The sequence below is a fragment of the Xenopus laevis genome, chromosome 6L, assembly GCF_017654675.1.
Source record: "Xenopus laevis strain J_2021 chromosome 6L, Xenopus_laevis_v10.1, whole genome shotgun sequence".
Lineage (NCBI taxonomy): Eukaryota > Metazoa > Chordata > Amphibia > Anura > Pipidae > Xenopus > Xenopus laevis.
This window is the reverse complement of record NC_054381.1, coordinates 143,440,382-143,460,759: the sequence shown is the minus strand read 5'-3', so window position 1 is coordinate 143,460,759 and position 20,378 is coordinate 143,440,382. Positions and strand designations below refer to the sequence as shown.

Genomic DNA, 20,378 nt, shown 5'->3' with positions numbered 1-20,378 from the left:
GTGATCTCTAGGGTGAGTTATTTTAACTCCACTATAAGCTGCCTCCTGCTGCCTGCTCAGTGAGTGTGAGTGTACTGTATAGGCATGGCTATAGGCACGCCATGCAACAGATTGGCCATATTAGCTAAACACAGATAAGCTGTAAGACACTTAACAAATTAAACTAGTTAAGTCAGTGCACCAGTCATAGGCTTACACTGCTCTCAATTCGACTCTGAGACCATTATAGAGAGAAGAGCAAAATCCCATCATTCGATTGGCCACGTGTCTTTAAAGCTTATGGCTCAGGGTTGTTTTGTAAACACAGTGGCAATGAATTCTACAATAATACAAAATGCTTATTGTGTTGAATTGGCAGCCTCAGTGAGTGCGTGAGAGTTGGCAAGGGCCCTAAATGATACACAATTAAGAACTAGAGGGGCTATAAAGCTCATGGAAGGGTATTTGCATCACTGTTTGGGTTTAGGTAACATTTCTGGGTAACTTTTAGTATGTTATAGAATTCTAAGCAACTTTTCAGTTAGTCTTCATTATTTTTTTTAAAATAGTTTTTGAATTATTTGCCGTCCATCCTCCGACTTTTTCCAGCTATAAAACATCGTTGAACAAATTCTCTGTAAAAGCTACAAATGTATTGTTATTGCTGCTTTTTATTACACATCTGTCTGTTCAGGCCTCTCCTATTCATATTCCAGTCTCTTATTCAAATCAATGCATGGTTGCCAGGGTAATTTGGACCCTAGCAACATGATTGCACACATTACAAACTGGAGAGCTGCTGAATAAAAAGCTAAATAACTCAAAACCCACAAACAACACAAAATCCAAATGAATTGCAAATCGTCTCAGAATATCGCTCTCTACATCATACTAAAAGCCAAACGCAAAGGTGAACAACCCCTTTAATGGGGAATATAACAGAGATATGCACACAGTTAAGTCCATTGGTTGTGCGAATTTATTCGCCAGGCGTGAATTCGCGTAGAATTTTCCGCATTTCACCGCTTGCGAATGTTTGCAGAGATTTGCTGGCTTCAAAGTGACCGGCGACAATACTGATGCCGGCGACAATTAAACGCACGGCCATAGACTTGAGCATCAAATTGTTGCCGGCGTCGGAATTGTCGCCGGCATCTATTTTGATGCCCGTGAATTGACGCCAGCATCAAAATTTGTGTTTCTCAAATTTCGCCAGCGAAATCAAAATGGGACAAATTCACCCATCATTACCTACCGCCATTGTACCTGATGCATTAAAATGATTTCTGCTTTTAAACTACAGCAATGTAAGCTCTTGCGCCATGATTTATTGTGAACGTCTTGATAAATTGGGCTACAACTTTGTTGAAGTTCCATCAGTTTTAAAAGGGTTGTTTATTTTTGAGTTAACGTTTAGTATGATGTAGAGCAGGAGTGCCCATACTTTACGTATGTGGGGTCTACGTTTAGTGATCTTGTCCCATTATGATCTACATCTATAGCTATCTAGCATTGTTAGCATTCTGTTCCATGGAAAATATAACTGAAATATTATATTGATTTATAAGAGAATTTATATTACTATGTTTAAAAAAAACAACTGTTTCTTATGTAACCTTAACAGAATAAATATCTGAATGAAAAGAATAAAACAGAAGGGTGATTTAGACAAGCTGTTTGTTGACGGTGTCTTGAGATCTACTGAAAGGGGCTTGAAAAGAGAATGGGAGAACTATGATATTTTTACCTTGATGTCTTTTCTGCTTCTTAGTGTGGCTGGTCAACAAGGTCAGATTTGACAACAACATCAGTGACAACATTGATATATGAGACCTTACAAGTTATGGCTATTGTACTGTACCTGGTTGTTTCTATGTACTGTAAATCTGACTCCAGCAACCACTCACAGAGGGAGATGAAAAGAGAGAATGGGCTGAGCCCTGTCATGGCACCTACACGCAATAAGAATGATAACAAGACTCTGTTGTTGTATTTCCTTCCTCGAATGTCAGCTCCTTGTCTTCATTTTATACATATTGCGTGAGATTGTGACTGTTCCCATTCATGTATTCTGGGAGGAGCTGTTTAAATTTAAGGGACTACAAGGAAAATAAATATTACATACACAATAAGGAATTTGCAATTAAGGGCAAGGCTCAAAGTGCAAAAAATATAGCATTTTTTGCCCGGTCTTTTCATTTAGCACCCTGCCATCCCCGTAGTTGTTGAACCCAAAATGTGTTAATGGACACATTGTGGGGCCAATTCACTAACTTCGAGTGAAGTATTCGAAGTAAAAAAAATTCGAATTTCAAAGTATTTTTTGGGCTACTTCGACCATCGAATGGGCTACTACGACCTTCGACTACGACTACGACTTTGAATCGAACTATTCGAACTAAAAATCGTTCGACCATTCGATAGTCGAAGTACTGTCTCTTTAAGAAAAAACTTCGACCCCCTAGTTAACCATCTAAAAGCTACCGAACTCAATGTTAGCCTATGGGGAAGGTCCCCATAGGCTTGGCTAACTTTTTTTGATTGAAGGATATTCCTTCAATCGTTGGATTAAAATCCTTCGAATCGTTCGATTCGAAGGATTTTATTGTTCGATCGAAGGAATAATCCTTCTCGTTCGATTGCACTATTTGCGCTAAAATCCTTCGACTTCGATATTCTAAATCGAAGGATTTTAATTCCCAGTCGAATATCGAGGGTTAATTAACCCTAGATATTCAACCCTTTGTGAATCGGCCCCTGTATTTAGTGATGGGCGAATTTGGGGCCTTCGCTTTGCGGAAAAATTTGCGAATCTCCTGCGAAATTCGAGAAACTGCAAAAAATTCGTGAAAGGCACCAGCGTCTCATTTTTGACGGACGCCGGCGAATTTTCGCTGGCAAATTTTCGTGGCAGTTTCGCAAATTTATTCGCCGCGAATTTGCGCCTGCCGAATAAATTGATCCATCACTAATTGCATTATGTGCTAGTGATATGTGTGACCCAATCATTACAGCTGCCGATATGGATTAGATATGGCAGACACTAAACACTAGGCTAGTATGCTACAAGGACAAAAAAAAAATGTATGCCAGATTAATTACTAAAAGGTGGCTATTTATCAAAGATCCAGTGTTGAAATTCTTTTTTACGTCGAATGAACTCAAATGACCTCAAAACCTGAAGGGTTTCTTATTTAAGAAAAAAACATGTATTGTAAAAACCCAATCCTGCGGGGGTTATTTATCAAAGTCTGAATTTATCTCAATATTTTCTGAAAAAACTCAGAGCAAATCCGCACAGGTTTTTTCGGTTTATTTATTAATACACTTTCGCGAAAATTGTGCTTGCAGGAAAAAATCCGAAAAAATCATAAAAAATACTAATTTTACGAATATTTCGGAATTTCCACCCGAAAGCTCAGATTTTTCCGGATATTTGCTCGAAAACCCCGAAAACTTTGGATTATTGCAATAAACCCATGGCAGATCAAAAAATCTTTGAGACTTCTCCCATTGACTTATATGCAACCTCGACAGGTCTGAGATGCCGGATTTTCGGATTCTGACTTTTTCAATCCTCGGGGTATAATAAATTCCGAAAAATTATTGATTCATTTGTTTACACTAAAGGGGTTATTTACTAAACTCCAAATGCAAAAATTACGAATTTTACGGAATTTATTAAACCCCAAGGATGGAAAAGTCAGAATCTGAAAATCCTTGAAGTTTTCAGGTGAAAATTACAAAGAAAATCGTGAAAATCAGATGAAAAAGTCTGAAAAATTAGTGAAAATCAGATTTTTTTCCCGCAAACCAAATTTTTGGAAAATGTAATAATAAATAAGCAAATTTGATCAGAATTTTGTAGCAGAAAATAATGAGATAAATTGGGACTTAAAAAACCACCTAAAAATTCAGATTTGATACTTAAAAAATGAATTTTTCGGGTTTTTGGCAATAGTAAATAACCCCCTGCGAGTCTCACAATGAAAAACTGGAATCGCTCAAATTCTTTTTGGGCAGAAACCCTCCAAATAAAACTTGAACATCAAACAGGCTGTTAACATCTTCAAATGGTTCAAGGGACCTCTGCCATTGACTCCTACATGACCTCGACAGGTATTAGATGGGGTATTTTTGGATTCAAGCTATTTCCAGGGTTGAGGTATAATAGATCTCAAATATTCTAGTTTTTTTGTTAAAAAGAACTCAAATGATTGGAGTTTTTTTTTTTAAAATGTGAGTTTTGACCAAAAAAAAATACAACTCAAAAAACTTTTAATACCTTAAAAACCGTAATACATCTGCCCATTAATGCATGGCTTTAATTTACACCTTGCATAAACTATTGAAGTCAATGGGTGACAGTAATGGGGGGCGGGGAAGTGATTAATGAGCAGGGGCACAGGGGGGGATAACATACGTAGCCTATAATGACATGCAAATAAGACTGCACATAGGATCACACACCTCCTCCTCTACTAGACTGGTTTTATTAAGTCATAATTAAGGAGCAGATTAGGTGCTCTGATCTGTGTGCAAAGTAGTTAGTGATGACAAGCAGTACAAGGAACCATTCATTTATTCATCAGGGGATATGATATATACTCATTAATTCATATGTAATAACATAAATAACATATATAATGATAATTACAAGGTTGTTTAGATTTAGATATAATAACTTACTTGAAGTTTTGGTATGTAGGAGCAGATTTATTAACAGAGCAGGGCCAAGATGTTATGGCACCCAAGTCAAGGAGGATGGCAATCTGCACCCTCCCCTTACAGTCCCACCATGCCATTAACTTCTGTTGGCCAGACTGGCAGCTTGTCTAATCATCAGCCACTGCACAGCTGTGCTTTTTGGTGGCCAATGTGCCCAGCTGGCTAAAGACACAGACAGGGTATTATAGGGTAAGGTAGTATAACAGGTTGAAGACTTTGTTTAATATGAAGTAAGGCTGGACGTTAATCAGTGGCAAAACTACAACACACCAGGTCCCCTGTCACTAAAAAAAAACTCCTCCATCATCACCGATTCTCCTTCACACAGGTTCTCTTGTGAAAATTTGTGGGTGAATGAATATCCAGATATGTGAGCAGCTGGAGAGGAAGAGAGACCCTACGACCAAAGGATCTGCTTCCTCTATAGTTCACCATTAACATGAATATTCTGTTTCACATGGGCAAGTAACAGTATAGGAAGAGAAAGTATGTAGTAACAAGCCGACTAAATACCCATAGATACAAGTTTTTTCTAGACACAGTGTTCAACGGCTCCACATAAACATAAACACAACACAGCCAAGGATGAGAGAGACCATTCTGAGCCAAGGCCCCATGGTAAGACAATGTCCATCAACTTTTCCATCAAATTTTGTCAGTTTATAGAATGGTCCTTGGATGTACAAGATACTCACAGATCAGCCGCAGAGTTAAAATATTCCTTCTTTATTTCCATCCATTAAAAGACAGTTGGGTAATGGCAGAAGGTACAGTGCTTAAATTAACAACCTGCTGACGCGTTTTGTAACCTCAAAGGGCCATTTCCTCAGAGCATAGTTTCATGTTACAACAAAGGCAAACTTTATAGAAAGCAGTACATATCATCTCATGAACATTTAGGGGGTTATTTATCAAAGTCCAATTTTATCTCAATACTTTCTGCTACAAACTCCGATCAAATCCGCTCGGTGTTTTTTTTTACGCTTATTTATTATAAAATTTTCCCAAAAATTTGCTTTGCAAGAAAAAAATCAGATTTTCATAATTTTTTCCTGATTTCTCAAACAAATTGTTCTCAACCAAACGGATTATGAAATTTTCTCAAAATTCTTTTTAAATATATAATCAATAGGAATGCACCGAATCCAGGATTCGGCCTTTTTCAGCGGGATTAGGATACGGCTGAATCCTTCTGCCTGGCCAAACCGTATCCAAATCCTAATTTGCATATGCAAATTAGGGGCGGGGAGGGTAATTATGAGACTTTTTGTCACAAAACTAGGAAGTGAAAAAGTTTCCCCTTCCCACCCCTAATTTGCATATGCAAATTAGGGCTGGGAAGGGGATTTTTTACTTCTTTGTTTTGCATATGCAAATTACTTCCTTGTAATTTGCATATGGAAATTAGGATTCCGATTCGAAAATAGTGGATTTGTTGCATGCTTAATAATATAGGAGTGTGTTACTTTATCTTTTAATACCCAATTTCTCTTGTTTCTTTTTCCTCTCTATATATATATATATAGATAGATAGATAGATAGATAGATAGATAGATCCAATATAAATTTGCGATTTCTCTCATTCTCAATACATCCTTCTCCTTATAGTTTTTAGAAAAAAATCACAAAATTTACCCTTTTAAAAAATTGTATTAGGTATCTAGATAACATTTGATTTCCCAATCCTTGTTCAATCCTACTGGCTGTTCCTTGGATGTCATAGTCTTTAGTGGGCCCAGGGCCAAGTCCAGTCTGACACTGGACACAACTGGTGATGGGCGAATTTATTCGCCAGGTGCGAATTTGCGGCGAATTTGCGCGTTTCGCCGCCAGCGAATAAATTCGCGGCACAAATTCGCCGACGGAAAAAAAAATTTCCGAAAAAACGGACGCCGGCGTCAAAACCGAGTTTCGCAAATTTTTCGCCGTTTCGCGAATTTTTCGGCGAAGCGAAACGTCGCAAATTCGCCCATCACTAGACACAACCATAAATTAATATTGCAAATGCATCATTTCTATTTCAACTGATCTTGTCTAAATCTGATTATGAGGATTTTCATTTTGAAATAAAAGAGATGTTTTGCCGCTGCTGGGAAAGAAGCGGAATAATGTAAGCTCCCGTGAGTAGGACCCTCTAATCCTTTTAATATTGCTGTGATTGAACTGCTACGTCAGATGTCTGGCACATTTGTTCTTTATTTTATAGGGCTGTAAAATAAAATACTTAAGGGAAGCGATACCTGCAGAACTAAGGGAGAATAAGCATGGCACTCACTGGTTGCATCACAGCTTGTGTTAGAAGTGTTCCCTTGGAGGTGGGGACACGAAGGTGACCATAGACAGTATTTGTATTTGACCTAATAGAAGGCTACCATAAAAAGGGCCATACACTGCATGACTTTCTTTCTATTATTCTGTGCAGACAGCCCAAAATCAGAACAGCAGGAATCGAAGAGGAAACTGCATGTACCAAATATCATTTATACAATACTACAAGTATGGCACCTGTAATCCAGAATGCTCGGGACCTGGGGTTTTCCGGATAACCAAATTCTGTATTTTGGATCTTTAGTCCCTAAGTCAACTAGAAAATCATATAAACATGTGGAAGCCCATTAATCAAAGGTCGAATTTACTCTAATAAATTTGAATATACTCACAATTCGACTGGGAGGTTATTTAAGAAAAAAATTAGAATTTCTAATATTCGATCGAATAGTTCCTACCCGAAAATTCGGATCATATTTCAAGAATTTTTCTCGAAAAAATAATAGAATATCCGGAAGGCTATTAACATCTCCAAATGTCTCAACGGACCTCTGCCATTGACTTGTACATGAACTCGGCAGGTTTTAGGTGCTGAATATTCAAATTAGGCCTGTTTCTATTGTCGAGGTGTGATATATCTCACATTCAAATTAGCATTCGAATAGGAGATTAAAATTCAGATATGTGAACGTTGACACCAAAAATTTTTTGAAAATTCGAATTTACTATTTGACCCTTAATATATCTGCCCCTAAATAAACCCAATAGGCTGGTTTTGCCTCCATTTAGGATTAATTATATCTTAATTGGGAGTACAAGTACAAGCTACTGTTTTATTATTACAGAGAAAAAAGAAAATACATTTTAAAAATTTGGATTATTTGGATAAAATGGAGTCTATGGGAGACGGCCTTTCCGTAATACGGAGTTTTCTGGATAACGGGTTTCCGGATAATGGATCCCATACCTGTACAATGAGGATACATTATCCTCTCTCTCTATTTGTTTTCATACTTCTATTTACATTATGCCGGTTATTTATCAAACTCCGAATACAAAAATCACAAAAAAAATTTGACCAAGAAAAAAAATCTGATATATCCTGAATTTATTATACCCTGAGGCTGAAAAACGCCTGAATCCGAAAATCTGCCATCATAAAGCTGTCGGGGGCCTATAGAAGTCAATTGCAAAAATCCCATTTCAATATTGTGGTTAGAGATGTCGCGAACTGTTCGCCGGCGAACATCGGGTGTTCGCGCTCGCCGGAAGTTCGCGAACGTCGCGCGACGTTCGCCATTTTGGGTTCGCCATTGTTGGCGCTTTTTTTTGCCCTCTCACCCCAGACCAGCAGGTACATGGCAGCCAATCAGGAAGCTCTCCCCTGGACCACTCCCCTTCCCTATAAAAACCGAAGCCCTGCAGCGTTTTTTCACTCTGCCTGTGTGTGCTGAAGAGATAGTGTAGGGAGAGAGCTGCTGCCTGTTAGTGATTTCAGGGACAGTTGAAAGTTTGCTGGCTAGTAATCGTTTTGATACTGCTCTGTTATTGGAGGGACAGAAGTCTGCAGGGGTTTGAGGGACATTTTAGCTTAGGTAGCTTTGCTGGCTAGTAATCTACCTTCTACTGCAGTGCTCTGTATGTAGCTGCAGTGGGCAGCTGTCCTGCTTCTGATCTCATCTGCTGACTGCTGCAATAACAGTAGTCCTTGTAAGGACTGCTTTTATTTATTTTTTTGTTGTTTTACTACTACTACTACTATAAGAGCCCAGTGCTATTAGTCTAGCAGTGTTGGGGAGTGGGACTGGTGTGCTAATCTGCTGCTCCTAGTAGTTCAGCAGCACCAACTTTAATTTTTTTTTTTAATATTCATTTTTTTTTTATTTTACTTTTTTTTATTTTACTACCGCTGTAGTAGTGTATAAGTTGACCTTTTAGGCATTATTTGCCCTGTAGGCATTATTTGCACACTGTTTTCTTCAACCCGCCATCGAGCTGTGTGACCTTGTTCCCATTCTGTCTAAATATCCATAATATTACCGTCTCCAGAAAAAACACCGGAGTCACTTTTTTCAAGCAGCATTCATATATTTTACGTAATCCGTATCCACCGCTGTAGTAGTGTATACGTTGGCCTTGTAGGCATTATTTGCACACTGTTTTCTTCAACCCGCCATCGAGCTGTGTGACCTTGTTCCCATTCTGTCTAAATATCCATAATATTACCGTCTCCAGAAAAAACACCGGAGTCACTTTTTTCAAGCAGCCATAATATATTTTACGTAATCCGTATCCACCGCTGTAGTAGTGTATACGTTGGCCTTGTAGGCATTATTTGCACACTGTTTTCTTCAACCCGCCATCGAGCTGTGTGACCTTGTTCACATTCTGTCTAAATATCCATAATATTACCGTCTCCAGAAAAAACACCAAACAATGCCTACAAGGTCAACGTATGGCAGTTGTTTAAAGAGAACAGTAGATTACTAGCCAGCAAAGCTACCTAAGCTAAAATGTCCCTCAAATCCCTGCAGACTTCTGTCCCTCCAATACAGAGCAGTATCAAGCAGATTACTAGCCAGCAAACTTACTATCATCTGTCCCTGAAATCACTAACAGCTCTCCCCCTACACTATCTCTTCCAAGCACACACAGGCAGATTTTTCAGATACATTTTTGCCCTTGATCCCCCTCTGGCATGCCACTGTCCAGGTCGTTGCACCCTTTAAACAACTTTAAAATCATTTTTCTGGCCAGAAATGTCTTTTCTAGATGTTAAAGTTCGCCTTCCCATTGAAGTCTATGGGGTTCGCGAACCGTTCGCGAACCGCTCGCATTTTTGCGCAAGTTCGCGAATATGTTCGCGAACTTTTTTTCCGACGTTCGCTACATCCCTAATTGTGGTCCACGATGAGTTTCAGCTAAAAATCTGATATTGGCAGGAAAATCAGACATTTTGGTGGGGAAATATGACTTTTGGCTGGAAAATATTTTTTTCAGATTTTTTGCTCAAACTGATTTTAGAGAGGTTTTCCTATGATAAATAAGGTCCAATCGCCAATTCAAAGTTGTCTGACTTTTTTAGTTGAAATAATGGTAAATTGGTACTTTGATAAATTAACCCCTTATTATACTACATTAGTTATGTTACAGTATATTTATTTATATCAATACAATATAGAAAGCACATACACAGTGAGATGATTAAAGGGTTCAATATTTCAGATTTTAAATCCTACAATGTGCAAAGTACAACTCAGGCTTTGTCTTGTACATAAAAAATAGGAGCAAAAATTAAAGAAAAATGTAAATAATGTTCCTACCGAGGCCAAGGGATTAATTGTACCTTAGTATGGATCAAGTTCAACATACAGCTTTATTATTACAGAGAATTTGAAAATTTAAAATCATTTCAAAAATTTGGATTATTTGGATAAAATGGAGTCAATGGGAGATGACCTTTCTGCAATTCAGAGCATATATATATATATATATATATATATATATATATATATATATATATATATATATATATATTTATTTATCATACCCCTCTATTCACTATTGCTATGCTTTCTTTTTTTCTTTTCCTCTGCTCTCCTTCCCTGATTCTGCTGACTACATTTGTTTCTCTGCTTTGATCATTCAATTGCCAACTGCCAACCCCCTAGATGTATATAAATGAAGACTCCCAGAATCCCAAGGAGAGCCAAAGACTGGCTGCCATATGATACATCTCTCCCCTACGTATGGAACACTTGATACGATCACATTCCTGCCCTGGAACTGGTGACAAAGAAATGGTCCAATTGAAATCCTTGCCTGGGGACAGTGAATCCAGGCTTATCCTGCAGATCCATCATTCACATCCTTACTTTTCGACTTCAAAATCATAACCGGTTCCTTCATAGATATTCTTTTTATATTTGGCAGTTTAATATTCAATAACCATAGGGGCAGATTCATTAAGGGTCGAATTTCGAAGTTAAAAATACTTCGAAATTCGACCATCGAATTGAAATCCTTCGACTTCGAATATCGAAGTCGAAGGATTTAGCGCTAATCCTGCGATCGATCGATCGAAGGATTTTTCGTTCGATCGAACGATTAAATCCTTCGAATCGAACGATTCGAACGATTTTAATCCAACGATCGAAGGAAAATCCTTCGATCAAAAAAAGGTTAGCAAACCTATGGGGACCTTCCCCATAGGCTAACATTGACTTCGGTAGGTTTTATCTGCCGAAGTAGGGGGTCGAAGTTTTTTTTAAAGGGAAAGTACTTCGACTATCGAATAGTCGAATAGTCGAACGATTTTTACTTCGATTCGTTCGATTTCGTTCCAATTCGAACGAATTTAACCAATTCGATGGTCGAAGTACCCAAAAAATACTTCGAAATTCGAATTTTTTTCATTCGAATCCTTCACTCGAAGTTAGTGAATCTGCCCCATAATGTACGCCTCCTTTCCCATGCTCTTCCATCTTTTTTAATTTCAAGTACATGCTTTAGACTATACTATAAACCTTACAAACAATAATAGAACAACAATTGATGGGGCTCTTGAGAGTGCCCTGTGTAAGATACTCTATGGGGCAGATTTATTAAGGGTCAAATTTAAAATTTTCATGGTCAAAACTGTCAAATTTGACTAGGATTTGAATTGATTTTTCGAGATTTATCATACTCTGGCCCTTTAAAAATTAAAATGTGACTATTTGCCACCTAAAACTTGCCAAATTACTGTTTAAGTCAACGGGAGAGGTCCAGGGATCAATTTGGAGCTGTTTGCAGCATTCCTGACATTCGCTTTTTTTTTTGGAGAAAAAACTTGTATCGAGTTTGATCGAATTTGATTCGAAATTTTTGGGTTTAAATTTATCTGAGTTTTAAAAATTTGATTTCAATAATAAATTTCGATTTGTCGCATTTCGAATTTATGGGAGTTTATAAAAACACATGCATTCGAAATCCTACCTTTCATAAATGTGCCTCTTGATGTAGACCCATCAAGTATAATTCTTGCTGAACTATACAGAAGAACAACAGATGGAGGGTACTATCTTGCTGCACTCTGTCTCATGGTTGCTGTTCCCTTCTACAAAAAATGTTATTCTATAGGGGGCAGTGGAGTTTGTTTACTTTCCTATGGCATCCAACTGCTGCTCCACAAGGAATAGTCTTAAAAGGGAGGTTCACCGCTAAAAGCTAACATTAAGGGGCACATTTACTAATGGTCGAATATCAAGGGTTAATTAACCCTCGATATTCAACTATCGAAGTTAAATCCTTCGACTTTGAATATCAAAGTCGAAGTATTTACCGTTATTCGTTCGATCGAAGGAATAATCGTTCGATCTAACGATTAAATCCTTCGAATCGAATAATTCGAAGGATTTTAATCCATCGATCGAAATTCCTTCGATCAGAAAATTGCTAGAAAGCCTATGGGGACCTTCCCCATAGGCTAACATTGTACCTTGGTAGGTTTCAGTTGGCAAAGTTTTTTTTAAAGAGACAGTACTTCGACTATCGAATGGCCGAATAGTCGAACGATTTTTAGTTCGAATCGTTCTACCAAGCATCAATGTTAGCCTATGGGGACCTTCCCCATAAGCTTTCTTTGCTTTTTTTGATCGAAGGAAAATCCTTCGATCGATGGATTAAAATCCTTTGAATCGTTCGATTCGATCAAAGTATTTGCGGTAAATCCTTCTACTTCGATATTAAACCTCGATATTTGACCCTTAGTAAATGTGTAAATGTGTGTTTTTTTTTAACTCACATGAATTTGATTTTACTCAAAATTCGAATATTGAGTATTTATTAATGCAATCGAATATGTAAAACTCTGACTAATTTTACCAACTCGAAAACTCAAATCGAATTCGACCAAACTCGATTTTCTCTGAAGAAAAAACTTGAATCTCAGGAAGGCTACAAACAATTCCAAATTGGTCACTGCACCATTCGAATTCTTAATGGGCCAGAATATGATAAATCTCGAAAATAGAATTTAGATTTTTTTTTTTTTTTAAAAAAAACAACTCGAATTCGACCCTTAATAAATATGCCCCTTAGTCTACTTATTTTGGTTTATAAACAGAGCTATCCTATTGTTCTTAACCACAGGCAGAGATAGAAAAGTTATAGTCTCTTTGATTGTGATAATGAGGGTTTGCAGTGAACAAATAGAGCACCTTTATATAATTTGGGGGGGAAATTGCATTTTTGTATAGAGTAACCTTTTGTAATTACATTACTTTTCAGTGGCAGTCGTTTCTCTTTTTCTCTGTTACATTTCATGGCCAGTGTCCAGCAATTTGAGCACTAATCGTATATCAGGATCTTCCATGGTTACAGACATTGTCACGTTTATGTATAAACACAGGTTTAGCAACATAAATACTCACTGGAGAACCGTAACGTCTGAGCAGCATAAACCCACCGTTATTGAGATGTCAGCACAATGTGCTTCAGATGCTCAGGCGCAATAAACAGATTCAGAAACAAGGAAGATCCAATACATGTAGTGATGACATCGCAATAACAGCTAATGCACTGAATTGCTTAAAAGTAGGGATGCACAGAATCCAGGATTTGGCCAGGATTTGGCCTTTTTTAGCCGGATTCGGCCTGGTCGAATCGAATCCAAATCCAAATTTGCATATGCAAATTAGGGGCAGGGAGGGAAATCGTGAGACTTTTTGTCACAAAACAAGGAAGTAAAAATGTTTTCCCCTTCACACCCCTAATTTGCGTATGCAAATTAGGGGGCAAATTTACTTAAAGTCAAATATTGAGGGTTAATTAACCCTCGATATTCGACTGTCGAACTTAAATCCTTCGACTTCGAATATCGAAGTCGAATGATTTAGCAATAATCGTTCGATTCGAAGGATTTTAAATCCATCGATTGAAGGTTTTTTGTTTGACCAAAAAAAACTACCAAAGCCTATGGGGACCTTCCCCATAGGCTAACATTGACTTCGGTAGCTTTTAGGTGGCGAACTAGGGGGCCGAAGTTTTTTCTTAAAGAGACAGTACTTCGACTATCGAATGGTCAAATAGTCGAATGATTTTTAGTTCGAAACGTTCGGTTCGAAGTCGAAGGTCGAAGTTGAAGGTCAAAGTAGCCCATTCGATGGTCGAAGTAGCCAAAAAAAAAACATTAGAAATTCGAAGTTTTTTTCCTCTATTCCTTCACTCGAGCTAAGTAAATGGGCCCCTAGGATTTGGTATTTGCCCGAATCTTTCGCGAAGGATTCGTGGGTTTGGATGAATCCAAAATAGTGGATTCGGTGCATCCCTACTTAAAAGTAATCCGGTTGTCCAGTACTGGATATGTTGCATTTAAAACTGTCATAAAATGACGCCAGAATATCTTTGCCGCTTGGATCTGTCCCACTGGCCTCAGTGCTGGGGTTTAGAGTAATGCGAAGCATCATTTTTGACATTAGACTTACTTTTCAGTTATCCTTTTATAGTATCTAAAAAAAAAAATAGAAATAGAAAATGATACCAAATCAGTAAGGAGAATTGCAGACTCAGTAAAAAAATTGTAAAAGCTTATTTAAATCAAAATATCATATTTACAGCATGCCCTATGCGTTACAACCTCTTTATGCTTTTTATCTTATCATTTTTTTCCTTGATGAAGACCACCTTGTGGTCAAAACGCATAGGGCATGCTGTACTATATTTTTGATTTAAATGCACTTTTTCTAATTTTTTACAAACCCTCCTTACTTATTTTGTATCATTTTCTCTGGAGACATTGATGGGCCTCCTCCTGTGGATCAGCACCTCACTATTGGTAATTTGGGTGTGCACCTTCTAACTACATGCAACCTTTTATAGTATATCTGGCCTCTTAATAGACTGACTATTGCATAAGATAGCCAGTGTCACTTCCAGAGGGGACAGGTGTGGAATCCTAAAACAAATGTCTGATATAGGGACCAAAAAAGATTGAGGCTTGCGGGAGTGTTTGTAATCGGCCATGGCCTGGGTAGATTGGGTTGTTGTCAACTGTTCTACTATATAGGTAAGCCTTTTTTTAATTGGGACCCTACTATTTAAGTAGTCTGGGGCCCAAAAAAAACAAACCTAATTTTGTAGTCAATTATGTATACTATATGGTGCTGGTTTTACATTTGGTTATAAATTAATATCATCTTTAAAAATGGATCCTTTACTGGAGCTCCCTATAGATGTTCCCTGGTCTCTGTCAATGTTTCAAATGAGGGGTGGGTGTGTCCTAATGGTCCCTGCCAGAAGCACAGTATGAAGGGGACAGCCAATCACAGCCCTGTAGTCACACAAGCAAAGACAGGTTTCAGTTCCCTATCAGGTCCTGCTAGCTGCTGATTGGTTCCTGCCCTACAGTGCTTTGTGCTGAGTGCCTGCACAGCCTGGGAAAGGAGGCAGCCGGATGTGGAACAGATAGGCTGGACTAGTAGGGTTTTTGCAGAAATTTTTAATAAAGAAATCAGAAACAAAACATTTGAAAGCACATTCCTTCTATATCTAAAATAGTTTAATGCACTGGCACATCCTTGTTTCTTAAATAATATGTCTCTTTTAAACGTCCCCTAATATGCACCTTTAGAATGTGTTTCCTTGTCTCCTTACCTGTATTATTCTAAATGTTTTATAGGAATGTTCAGCTCTGCTGTACCCCGGTGGCACCGTAATAAAAATAAAAATATACATACACACTAGGATGAAACAATGTTTTGCAGTCCCAAAACTCCAAGACAATAAATGAATTTGTGCACGGCTAGACAGAGCTCTGAAAAGTGCTTAGTTGGGTATTTCTACTCGAGAAGCTTGTGGCTTGCTACAAAGAGAAAATCCATTACAGGCAGTAGATTCCATATTCTTATCTTTAATGTGAACTGAAACAAGATGCAAACCCTGGCAAAAGGCTGAAGCGAAATAGACTGGACAGGAACCTATGCCGTATGACAGTCTAACAAAGCGATATATTTGCACATATTGAATGGCAAACTCCAGAGATAGGGCAGTATGATCAATATGCCATACACTAGGAAAATTCCTAACTGATAAATTTGAATTGACAGAAATCTTTTCATTAGCTGTGTGTCCAATTGACATTTTCCTCTAGTTATCCGGCAAACCTGGTTTCCAGAAGGCGCAGAATTACGGGATGGCCATCTTCCATAGACTCCATTATAATCAAATAATTCACGTTTTTAAAAATGATTTCCTTTTTTTCTCTGTAACAATAAAACAGTACCTTGTACCTGATCCAATCTCAGATATAATACATACTTATTTTAAGCAAAAACAGCCTGTTGCATTTATATAATGTTTAAATAATTTTTTCAGTAGACAATCCAAATTACAGAAAGATCCTTTATCAGGAAACCTCCTGGTCCCCAGCATTATGGATAACAGGTCCCGTACCTGTTTCCTATTGCCACATTCATTCTTAGGAGATGATTCTATGGGAAAGTGACTTTTTTTCTGTTCAAAACAAATACTTTTTTCCTTCCATTTAGACAGTTGGGATGCTGAAAACCTTCCCCTATACAGGTGCTCAAGTCAACCCCAGCCACTATGAAATTATATTAAACAGGTACGGGAGCTGTTATCCAGAATTCTCAGGACCAGGGGGTTTCTGGATAATGGATCTTTCCGTAATTTGGATCTTCATACCTTAAGTCTACTAGAAAATCATGTAAACATTAAATAAACCCAATAGGCTGGTTCTGTTTCCAATGAGAATCAACGTATTTTAGTTGGGAACACTTAAAAGGTAATGTTTTATTATTATAGGGAAAAAGGAAATCATTTTTAAAAAATGTGATTATTTGATTATAATAGAGTCTATGGGAGATGGGCTTTCCTAATTTGGAACTTTCTGGATAATGGGTTTCAAGATAAGGGATCCCATACCTGTATACAGTAGCAATAACATATTTCAGCACATCCCAATAAGCTCCTTAACAAAAGTCAGAACATTGACCTGGTAATGCGATCAAGAACATAAAGGTTTATTACTCTATTGTATACTCTATGTTGTTACTTGAGGTTTAATAATATACAAAGACTTTCTTTGGTGGACTTTTCAGCCCGTGATATTAATCCGTTTCCTATGTGACGCGCTGCTGGGAAGAACGGAAATCAGTAAAACGGACCTTTTTGATCATCGCTTTACAAAATACAGGGAAAACAACTACAGAAATAAATCTTGGCGAGTTGGGCACGTGTGATAAATTGGATAGGAATGAAAGAAAAGGCTTTGTTTCGTGAACAAGGTCATGCTATTCATATACATAGGCTGCAAGCTGAAATGAAGGGCAAGTTATCCAGTCCAAGAACAATAACACATTTTAGGACAATATACTATTTAACTTATAGCATTGTTATCGTGCATTGATCTGGCACCTCTAATTGTCCTGTGACTGGACGTGTAACATGCGATCACTGGAAGACTCTACAGCACAACACTCTGCACCCAAATCATTGTCAGCTGCTGCTTCCCAACTTGAAGCAGAATATAGCCAAAGGCAAGAAATACAAGTTAGGGATCCGTTATTTGTAAACCCAACCCGTTACCCAGACAGCTAAACTAAGATATAAATAATCCTCACTGGAAGCAAGATAGTCTGTTGGGTTTAATTAATGTTTAAATACATTTTTAGCACACTTAAGGTATAGAGAAATTATGGGAAGACCCCTTACTCGGAAAACCACAGGTCTCGAGCATTCTGGATAACAGGTCCCATACCACCAGCAGCTGAAGCATTACCCTGTATCCCTGTATGGAGACGGATGAACAAATCCAACTAAACTTTGTCGGTCTGATTGCCATTACCGTACTTTATATAAATAATCAAGCCCCCGAAATATATTTTGATTCCTATCCTAGCACAATTAAAGGCAGCCCTGCTTGGTGTGAGACCTAAGGACTTTGTACTATACAGGTATGGGACCTGTTATCCAGAATGCTCGGGACCTGGGCTTTTCCGAATAAGGGATTTTTCTGTGATTTGGCTCTTCATACATTAAGTCGACTGGAAAATCATTTAAACATAAAATAAACCCAATATCCACTATGGAATCATGTTATCTTAGTTGGGATCAAGTACAAGGTACTGTTTTATTATTACAGAGAAAAATAGTTTTTTAAAAAAATGTGGATTATTTGGATAAAATGGAGTCTATGGAAAACAGCCTTCCCGTAATTCATAATTAGCGGATCCCATACCAGTATTATCACTAATTCAGGTTTCCTAAAGGTGGGTATCCTGTTAAATGCTTGCAATTAAAGAAATAGGCACACTGGGTTTATTAAACATATCTACTGGCCTTATTATATTTATATTAACTACACCCAGGACATAAAATCACTTTACTGAACAACAAGCATGCAACATTTTAACTCATGTTCTACATCTTTATTCAAATGAACACAAAGGTACAGGTATGGGACCTGTTATCCAGAATGCTCAGGACCTGAGGTTTCCTGGATAAGAGAACTTTTTTTATTATTTGGATCTTCATACCTTAAGTCTATAAAAAAAAAATAACGTAAACCCAATAGGCTGGTTTTGCTTCCAATAAGGATTAATTATATCTTAGTTGGGATCAAGTACAGGTTTGGGACCTGTCATTCAGAATGCTTGGGACCTGGGGTTTTCCGGATAACAGCTCTTTCCGTAATTTGGAATTTACTAGAAAATCATGTAAACATTAAATAAACCCAATAGGCTGGTTTTGCCTCCAATAAGGATTAATTATATCTTAGTTGGGATCAAGTACAAGCTACTGTTTTATTATTACACAGAAAAAGGAAATCATTTTTAAACATACATTTTCAATCAAATGGAGTCTATGGGAGATGGTAATTCAGAGCTTTCTGGATAACGGGTTTCCGGATAACCGATCCCACACCTGTACTTTCTTCTAAAAATATATTAACCCTGGTAATTTAAAACAATAACAGAGAGGGCAAGGTATTAATATGAATACAATGAAAGGTATAGTCATGTTTATAAACTTTCACGTAGGAAAGAGAGAAGCACTTAACGCAGCAGTGCCATAAGTTGAGTCTGTAAACTGTAATCCTAACCAAAGCTTTTTTTTTTCCCTTTTTCTCTAGGCATATTTGTGATGGTGATAATAATCTTTCGTATTTACAATTCAGAAGCGGTATCTAGGTGCATGCTGTGCTGATCCTATCCATGGGCTGATCCTGCTGGAACGAGGCTGCTGTCACACTAATTTTGAAAACAAATTCCCCCAGTGATGTCGTCCCCGGATAGAGTGGTTAAAAGCCTGGGCTATAGCGTAGCCCTAATGACTGTGCTGTACAATGACTGCGGAACAATAGGAGCTGTGTAGTCATCTCAACAGATAATACATATTTCAGTAGGCTGATCTGAATGAGAATAAGCAGCACAGGGGCAGGAGTGACTCTTATCCGCTAGAATATCAAAGGAGGCAATTGATCCCTTCCGCCGGCTACAGAATCCTGTGTGCTGGCTCCTCATGCCAAATGATATCGACCACAGAGCTAACTAACAAGTGATAGCAATAACCTGCTTATCTGCTAAACTCCTGGCGATATCCAGCAGCCGTCTAGATACTGCCGCTCTTGGGTGCAGTGAAGGTAAGCAGCACGTTCAAGCTGCTTTTTTTTATTAACAAAGGCTGCTGGGAGTTGTAGTTCAGCAACCGCAAGAGGACACAATTCCTCTCCGTCTGCCTTACACTGGAGATGCAGTAGAAAGCAGAATGTCTTGCTATAGATCTGCCTTCTCCCCCCCTTCCCTGTCCCATGCACAGCACAGTTTCATTATTATGATATTAGTGAATGAGCAAAATAAGATAGAAATTCAACTTACTGGTGACGAGGCAGTATCCCAGGCACTCTGCCTTTGCTGCTGCTGCTGCTGATACTGTTATTGCTACTGCTGCTGCTCAGGGACTTTATCATTGGCCGGATGGAAGGAGCAAGCACATCCCTGCCTGCACTAAGCAGCACCTCTAGTAGACATGCTCAGTTGCCTGACCTTCTCAGTCTGGGAACTACCAAGACCATTGCAGCGAGCAGGGGTAATCTGGATTCTACCACAGAGGCTGGCTATAAATAGCACCTGCTAAAGGCACAGCTGTAACTTAAAGGAACAGTAACCTGTCTGCCTGGCAAGAAAATCGCCAGAATAACCTGAATTAATGGCACCCTATTTAACCCCTTGTGAAAGGGATAGTTACATCATTCGCCAATGAGAAAGAAAGAAATAATGTGACTGTATTATTATTATTATTATTATAATACAGGTATGGGATCTGTTATGTGATAGTTACCATGGCATCTTACAGCCAGTATGGGACCAACTATCCAGAATGCTTGGGACCTGGGGTTCTCC

General features: G+C 38.1%; 1 protein-coding gene across 3 annotated transcripts in view; it reads right to left on the bottom strand.

The window, feature by feature from the left end:
* The window catches only part of oxr1.L (oxidation resistance 1 L homeolog), a 308,951-nt gene extending 288,962 nt beyond the window's left edge, over positions 1-19,989 (bottom strand). For 2 of the 3 annotated variants that reach the window (XM_041565208.1, XM_041565209.1), the window contains exon 1: positions 19,854-19,989. The gene's annotated coding sequence lies outside the window, so the exon portion shown is untranslated. The remainder of the gene's footprint in view (positions 1-19,853) is intronic. The other variant, XM_041565210.1, reaches the window with a different exon arrangement.
* Positions 19,990-20,378: the final 389 nt, after the last annotated feature.